Here is a 7,500-nt window from a genome sequence, read left to right as displayed (position 1 = left end):
TTATGTATATATATTATATATATATATATATATATATATATAATATTATATATAAATATATTATATATATATTATTGTATATATATATATATATATAATATATAATATATATATTATATATATATATGTACACACACACACACACACACACACACACACACACACACACACACACACACACACACACACACACACACACACACATATATATATATCCGCGTTGTTTATCAATTACATGAGAGGGGACGAGATAGGGGCAGCTGAGGGGAAGAGAGAGGAGGGAGGAGAGTTAGACGGGAGAGAGAAAGAGGAAGGGAGAAAAGAAAACAAAGAGAAAGTGGAGGTGGGAATAGACAAGGAAAGAGAGAGAGAGAGAGAGAGAGAGAGAGAGAGAGAGAGAGAGAGAGAGAGAGAGAGAGAGAGAGAGAGAGAGAGAGAGAGAGAGAAAAAAAGAAAGAGAGGGGGTGGAGAAGGAAAGAGCTCAAGCGCTCGCGATAAAAGTCCCAGCTCTTTTACTCCCAATATTCGAGTCCATTACACGGGGTCCCGAATCCTTCCGGCCAAGATTACGTCCCTGACACTAAACAAGGTGTAAGTAGGCGTATCGGTAATTAAGGGTAATTTCGAGGTAGTTAGACGCTCGGTCGAGAACGCTTCCACGGATGACTAACTGCTGGCATATAATTGGGTCATTCTTGTCGTAATTAACCTTGTACAAAGTCGCTTATTAATTGTAGAATAGATCGTAATGATAGTAGTAGGAGGAGTAGCATGAAGGCGAATTAATTCCCGTTGACACTGGATAGTCCAGGGTTTCTTACTGTTGCTGCTTCTGCTACCGTTACCGCTGCTGCTACTACTACTACTACTACTACTACTACTACTACTACTACTACTACTACTACTACTACTACTACTACTACTACTACTACTACCACTGTTACCACTACTACTACTACTATTACTGCTACTACTACATTACTACATTACTACTACTACTACTACTACTATTACTATTACTACTATTACTACTACTACTACTGCTACTATTACTATAGCCATATGAGTTTATCTGATTCTAATATACTTTTTCTCTTTCTTTCATTCAGGTATGGTGTGATGGGACCTGATGCAGATGCTGTCTTGTGAGGACCTGTAAGTGGGTGTGTGGTGTTGCTTCCGAGACTATTTGCAACTATTTTTAATTTTCCAATTCATGTGTGGTGAGCATTTGCTTGAATTACAACTTCACGGATGATTTTATATCAATAATGGAGATATGCAAATTATGAGAATTATTGCTTGTATTTATGTATCATTTGATACTTTAAAGTTCTTTTGACTCAGAGCGACGAAATTTGAAAGCCGAGAATAACCCTCATAAAACCACACGGTTAAGAAAAGAAAAGAAAAGAAAAAGAATGTTTAAAAAAATGTCACCGTATAATCTTGTAAACCCAACAAGCGCATTATAATGGGTAAACAGCCGAATGGGTAAAAGAGAAGAATGCATATATGCAACACGGGCCTTTTTCAACCGTTCTTTCACCATGCGGAAAGGCTCGCAAAAGATCACGTAAATGTTTCGAATGTAAACACGCGCCCCGAACGCTTTCACAAGAGAACGCCGGCAAAGGCAAAGTTTATGACGTGTTTCTTGAGGAAGATTCTTATTTTACCGGCAGGAAAATGGAAAGTAAACCTCATTCACTCTTTCCTTGAATAAGTTCTCTTTCGCGCAGTAACTTGTAAGATGGTTGGAAACGTTGTAGAAGGGGGGGGGGGGAAGGAAATTGCTTTCGTGTGTGTGTGTGTGTGTGTGTGTGTGTGTGTGTGTGTGTGTGTGTGTGTGTGTGTGTGTGTGTGTGTGTGTGTGTGTGTGCCTGTGCGTGTACGTGTACGTGTACGTGTACGTGTACGTGTGTGTGTGTGTCATAAATATAAACTCAAAAGCATATGATTGTTCCAGTTCTATTCATATTTCTATTGAACTACAGAAAGATAACAAACAGCTTAGTACCCTAATTGGTGCAATTAAGACCTTTTTATGCAGTAGGAAAAAACAACAACATGAAAACAACACCAGGAATGACGAATTAAATCCAACACGCACTCTGATTCTACAGTTTCGTTATAAGAGCCAGCATTGTTTTTTCTTTTTTTCCATTTTTTTACGAGGAAGATGTCAAATTTAGTGATGAATTGCCCGTTACGCTAATAAAGTTAGTCTGAACTCGTAGGGAAGCATTTGTACACAGCAACAGATGTCAGAAGTTATACTGTGCGTGACCAGTTTGTGAAATTTCGTGGGGCGAAAAAAATGGAATTCATGTTGTGGGATGAATCAACTTTTGCCTTTGCACGAACTTTGCAATTTGGAGAGAATTGAAAACGAGGATTAATGACGGTGGAGGAGGTATGAAATGGAGTAATTTTGATAGCAGTAACGATGGTGGTGAAAACGATGTAGAGGTAATGATATCTGAATTGGTTGCACTTGTAGTGACAATGTTGTTTCTAGTTATGATTAATTGTGGGTAGTGATAATAGGAATAATGGTATGCTAATGATACTGACAGTGATAACTGCAAGGGTGATAATTAAATGATAACAGTATATTTGGTAATTGTAATGATAGTAATGGTATTAATGATGATAATAGGGATAATGATATATATGATAGTAATGATATTAGCAAAAATAGTTATAATGTTATCCTGATATTAGCGTAATGATGAATATGGTAGATTAGATTTGATGAATATAATGATAACAACATCGATAATAGTGATATTAACAAAGCTTAACCATGATGATAACGATTGTGATAATACCAGGAGTAATTGCAATGATGATAATGACAAAGACTAGAAGGAAAGATGTTAATACAAACGCAATTAGAGAAGAGGGAAGGAGGGGAGGGGAGGGGAGGAGAGGGAGTAAAAGGATATGAAGAGATTTAGAACAAACTTAAGTCGCAGATAATTAGAAAAGATTGGATTCCATAAATTACGTTTGAGAAGGAAAGGTAGACTAGCCGACTGCCTCGTAGATCATGGACTTTGTACGTGGATTTGCTAACAGAGCTGTGGCTGTGTGGGGGATCTCATTCTCTCGCTCTCTCTCTCTCTCTCTCTCTCTCTCTCTCTCTCTCTCTCTCTCTCTCTCTCTCTCTCTCTCTCTCTCTCTCTCTCTCTCTCTCTCTCTCTCTTTCATTCTCTCTCTCTCTCTCTCTCTCTCTCTCTCTCTCTCTCTCTCTCTCTCTCTCTCTCTCTCTCTCTCTCTCTCTCTCTCTCTCTCTCTCTCTCTCTCTCTCTCATTCTCTCTCTCTCTCTCTCTCATTCTCTCGCTCTCTCTTGCTCTCCCTCTCCCTCTCCCTCTCCCTCTCTCACAAGCAGACCCCAGGAGGACCCCAACTGGACCCCGCTTGCCACGTCAGGTCAGGGATTAGCAAACTAAATCCTTTTGGTATTTCTTTGAGCTTGCACAGCCTAGCGGTATCGACATATCAAATCCAGGCTCGAGGGCGGAGGTGCCAGTCCCCCCTTGCTTTTTCCCCTCCCCTTACCCTTGCCCCTGCCCCTACCCCTCCTCCTTGTGCCTGCCTCATGGCCTCCTTTTTTCGTTGTTATTTATTATTATTATTATTATTATTATTTTTTTTTTGGGGGGGGGCGTGACTTTAGGATTCACATATATATATATGTATATATATATATATATATTTTTTTTTTTTTTTTTAGATATCGTTTCATTTGATTGCATTTCTTTGTCTTTATTGATGCTTAGTTGTTTCCGAGTTTGCATTTGGAGGAAATAGTGGATTATTAATTCCTTCTCTCTCTCTTTCCCTCTCCCCTCCCCTACCCCACTCTCCCCTTTCCCCCCTCTTTCCCCCCTTACCCCTACTTCCTTCCTCTCCCCTTACCTCCTCCCTCCTCCTCCCTCCTCCTCCTCCCCCTCCATCTCTATCTCCATCTTCATTTTCCTCCACTCTTGATGCGTCTGCCACCGCCCCCCGACGCTGCCAGTGAACACAAACGCCACCACCACCTCGCCCCATAGGCTGCTTGGGTGGGTGGCGATGGAAATGCCAAGGATGAAGAAGCTTAAGGAGTTGAGGGGGTGAAGGAGTGTGGGTGTGAGGGTGTGAGGGAGTGTGTGGGTGTGGGCGGGCGGGGGGAGCTCGAAAAGAACAGAAAAAAAGAGAAAATGGAGGGTGTGTGGGTGGGTGTGGGGGTGGGGAATTCGAAAAGAAAAGAAAAAAGGAAGAGAAAATGGAGGAACTCAAAACAAGAAGTAAAAATCGCCATCCCCTTTTTTCCCCTTCTTTTTTTCCCCCTCATATTTTCCGGAGCGACCGAACTGCAAAGAGGCGTAACCCGCTGTCGGCTCGAGAAAATGAATGAAAGGAAGAAAGAAGGAAGGGAAAAATATCTGTGATAATGAGGATGACAAGGAGAGAGATTTTTCAATAATGCCATAGCGTTGGATTGAGTATGCAAAGAGAAAGAGAGAGAGAGAGAGAGAGAGAGAGAGAGAGAGAGAGAGAGAGAGAGAGAGAGAGAGAGGGGGGGGGGATAGTAAGCGGAGAGAGAGAGTGAAAGAAAGACAAAGAAAGAAAAAAGAAAGAAAGAAAGAGGGGGTGGAAGAAGCAGGGGGAGAAAAACAGAGACAGAGAGGGAGGGAGGGGAGGAAGGAAGGAAGGAAGGAAGTAAGGAAAGATAGAAGGTAGGGAGAGGGCGAAAGAGAAAAACAAATGCCAAATAGAGAGTGAGAGAAGGCAAAAAAGAAGAAGAGTTAGAAAAAGAAAAGATAGCAGAAGAAGAAGAAGAATAGATACGCCCACAAGAAAGAGAAAGAGAAAGCAAGTCTCCCACCACCCTACTAAAAGTAATACGTGTGATACATAGTGACGAGGGACCCCTTGTCTAAAGCCAAAATTACACTTCAAGCGCGAGAAATAGATTCAAAAGGGGACACATATAACCTTTCCGCTGTAGATCCCGCCCGTCGGTTTTGATATGATATTAGATTTGATATCAAGACAACAACAAAGTGTGATTCGAATGCCCTTTTATTGTTTTGACAAAGAGATCCTGAGTATAAAATGTTTCTAAAGATGGCGCTTGGGGATTCTTTTAGACGCGCTAAGAATAGATATTACGGGTTTGGTGGAAGATCGAGAAATTGACGTTTTATTGAGTGTGCAAAAGTATGTAAGCTAAAGATCAAGATGAAATCAGATCTCTCTCTCTCTCTCTCTTTTTCTTTCTCTCTCTCTCTCTCTCTCTCTCTCTCTCTCTCTCTCTCTCTCTCTCTCTCTCTCTCTCTCTCTCTCTCTCTCTCTCTCTCTCTCTCTCTCTCTCTCTCTCTCTCTCTTATATCTCATCTCTCAAATGTCTCGCATGTTTCCTCTTTCACTATCTCACTCCTCACTTTTTTCTCTCTTCATCATCTATCGCCTCACTCTTTCTCCTCACCCAAGTTTCATTTCATCTATCTCTCATCTCATATCTGTCATCTCTCGTCTTTAACCTCTCACTATCCGTCTTTACTTTCTCCTTATGATTGATTCTCTGTCTCTTGTATATCTCTCACTATCTCTCTGTCTTCTCTCCCACATCCTTTGTCTCTATTCCACTGATCCACTTCCCATTCCTCTCTCTCTCTCTTTCTCTCTCAGTTTCTCATTCAGTTTTTCTCTTTTTTTTTATCTCTTTTCCCTCTATTCTCTCATATCTATCCCTATCCTTCTCTCCCCCTCCTTTTCATTTCTCATCTCTTTCCCTCTCTCAACTCTCACATTTCTTATTATTCTCCTCTTTCAATATTCTTCTTTCTCCTGTTATTTATCTGTCCTTATCTCCTCTCCTCTATCCTTCCTTCCCTTCTCCTATTGTATCCCCATCCCTCCCACTTCGAATCCTTCTCCCTATCCATCTTTTCCCTCTCTTCTTTATCAATCTCGTATCTCCCCTCCACTCTTACCCTTCTTTTCTCTACTCTGTCTCATCCTTCTTTACCCTCCCTTCTTTATTTTTGATCTGCACCCCTCCCTCTTCCCATCTTTCCCTCTCCCTTCTTCTTTTCGTATCCCCACCCTCATCTCTCACTCTTTCTCTCTCTCCCTCCCTCCGTCTCTCCCTCCTTCCTTCGTTCCTTCCTTCCTACTCCCTTCCCACTCAAAATCTCTCAACTCTCGCCTCTCCCTCCCCCCCCCACACACACAAAACTCTCTCATCTCTCGCCTCTCCCTCTTGTCTCGTCACCCCGAATCTTATCCCGCGCCGACCCCCAGCATCCGCGCGGGCAAATTGCATCTCGAGGCCTGAACACAGATGAAAGTGAAATAGCCTTATTTTGCCCAATCAGATTCTCTTGTGGGCCAGATCCGTCGGGAGTATTTTTCCATTTCGCTGCCATGGGATCCGAGGCAGACACGGCAGGCTGGCTGGCGGGCTGAGGCAGGCTGGAAGGCTGGGGAAGAAGGAGGAGGAGGAGGAGGAGGAGGAGGAGGAAGAGGAGAAGGGGGGGGAGGGGGAGGAGAAGGAGGAGGAGGAGAGGAGGAGGAGGAGAGGAGGAAGAGGAAGAAGAGAAGGGGAGGGAGGAGAGGGGAGAGGAGAGGAGAGAGGAGAAGAGGAGGGGAAGGAGGAGGAGGAGGGGGAGGGGGAGGGGGAGAGGGAGGAGAGAAGAGAAGAGAAGAGAAAAGAAGAGGAAAAGAGGAATATGAAGAAGAGGAGGAGGAGGAGGTGGAGGAGGAGGAGGAGGAGGGGGGGAGGAGGGGGAGGAGGAGGAGGGGGAGGAGGTAGAGGTGGAGGAGGTAGAGATGGAGGAGGAAGAGGTGGAGGAGGAGGAGGAGGAGGAGGAGGTGAAGGATGAGGAGTTGGTGGTGGTGGTCGACTCGTTTAGGTGGCCGGGAAAGACACGGGAAGTTTCTGCATCACAACGGCGGAAGGAATTGGAAATGTAAGTTAGCTGGGGGAGGAGGAGGAGAAGGAGAAGAGGAAGAAAAAGAAGAAGAAGAAGAAGAAGAAGAAAAGGGAGGAGAATGAGAAGGAGGAGAAAGAGAAGAAGAAGAAGGAGGAGAGGTGGGAGGAGGGAGAAGGAGGAGGAGGAGAGGAGGAGGAGGAGAGGAGGAAGAGGAAGAAGAGAAGGGGAGGGAGGAGAGGGGAGAGGAGAGGAGAGAGGAGAAGAGGAGGGGAAGGAGGAGGAGGAGGGGGAGGGGGAGGGGGAGAGGGAGGAGAGAAGAGAAGAGAAGAGAAAAGAAGAGGAAAAGAGGAATATGAAGAAGAGGAGGAGGAGGAGGGGGAGGAGGAGGAGGAGAAGGGGGGGGGAGGAGGAGGAGGGGGAGGAGAAGGAGGAGAGGAGGAGGAGAAGGAAGAGGAAGAGGAAGAAGAGAAGGGGAGGGAGGGAGGAGAGGAGAGAGGAGAGGAGAGAGGAGAAGAGGAGGGGAAAGAGGAGGGGAAGGAGGAGGAGGAGGGGGAGGGGGGAGGAGGG

The sequence above is a fragment of the Penaeus japonicus genome, unplaced genomic scaffold, assembly GCF_977035675.1.
Source record: "Penaeus japonicus unplaced genomic scaffold, GWHDUDI00000001_assembly GWHDUDI00000027, whole genome shotgun sequence".
Lineage (NCBI taxonomy): Eukaryota > Metazoa > Arthropoda > Malacostraca > Decapoda > Penaeidae > Penaeus > Penaeus japonicus.
This window is presented reverse-complemented; position numbering follows the sequence as displayed.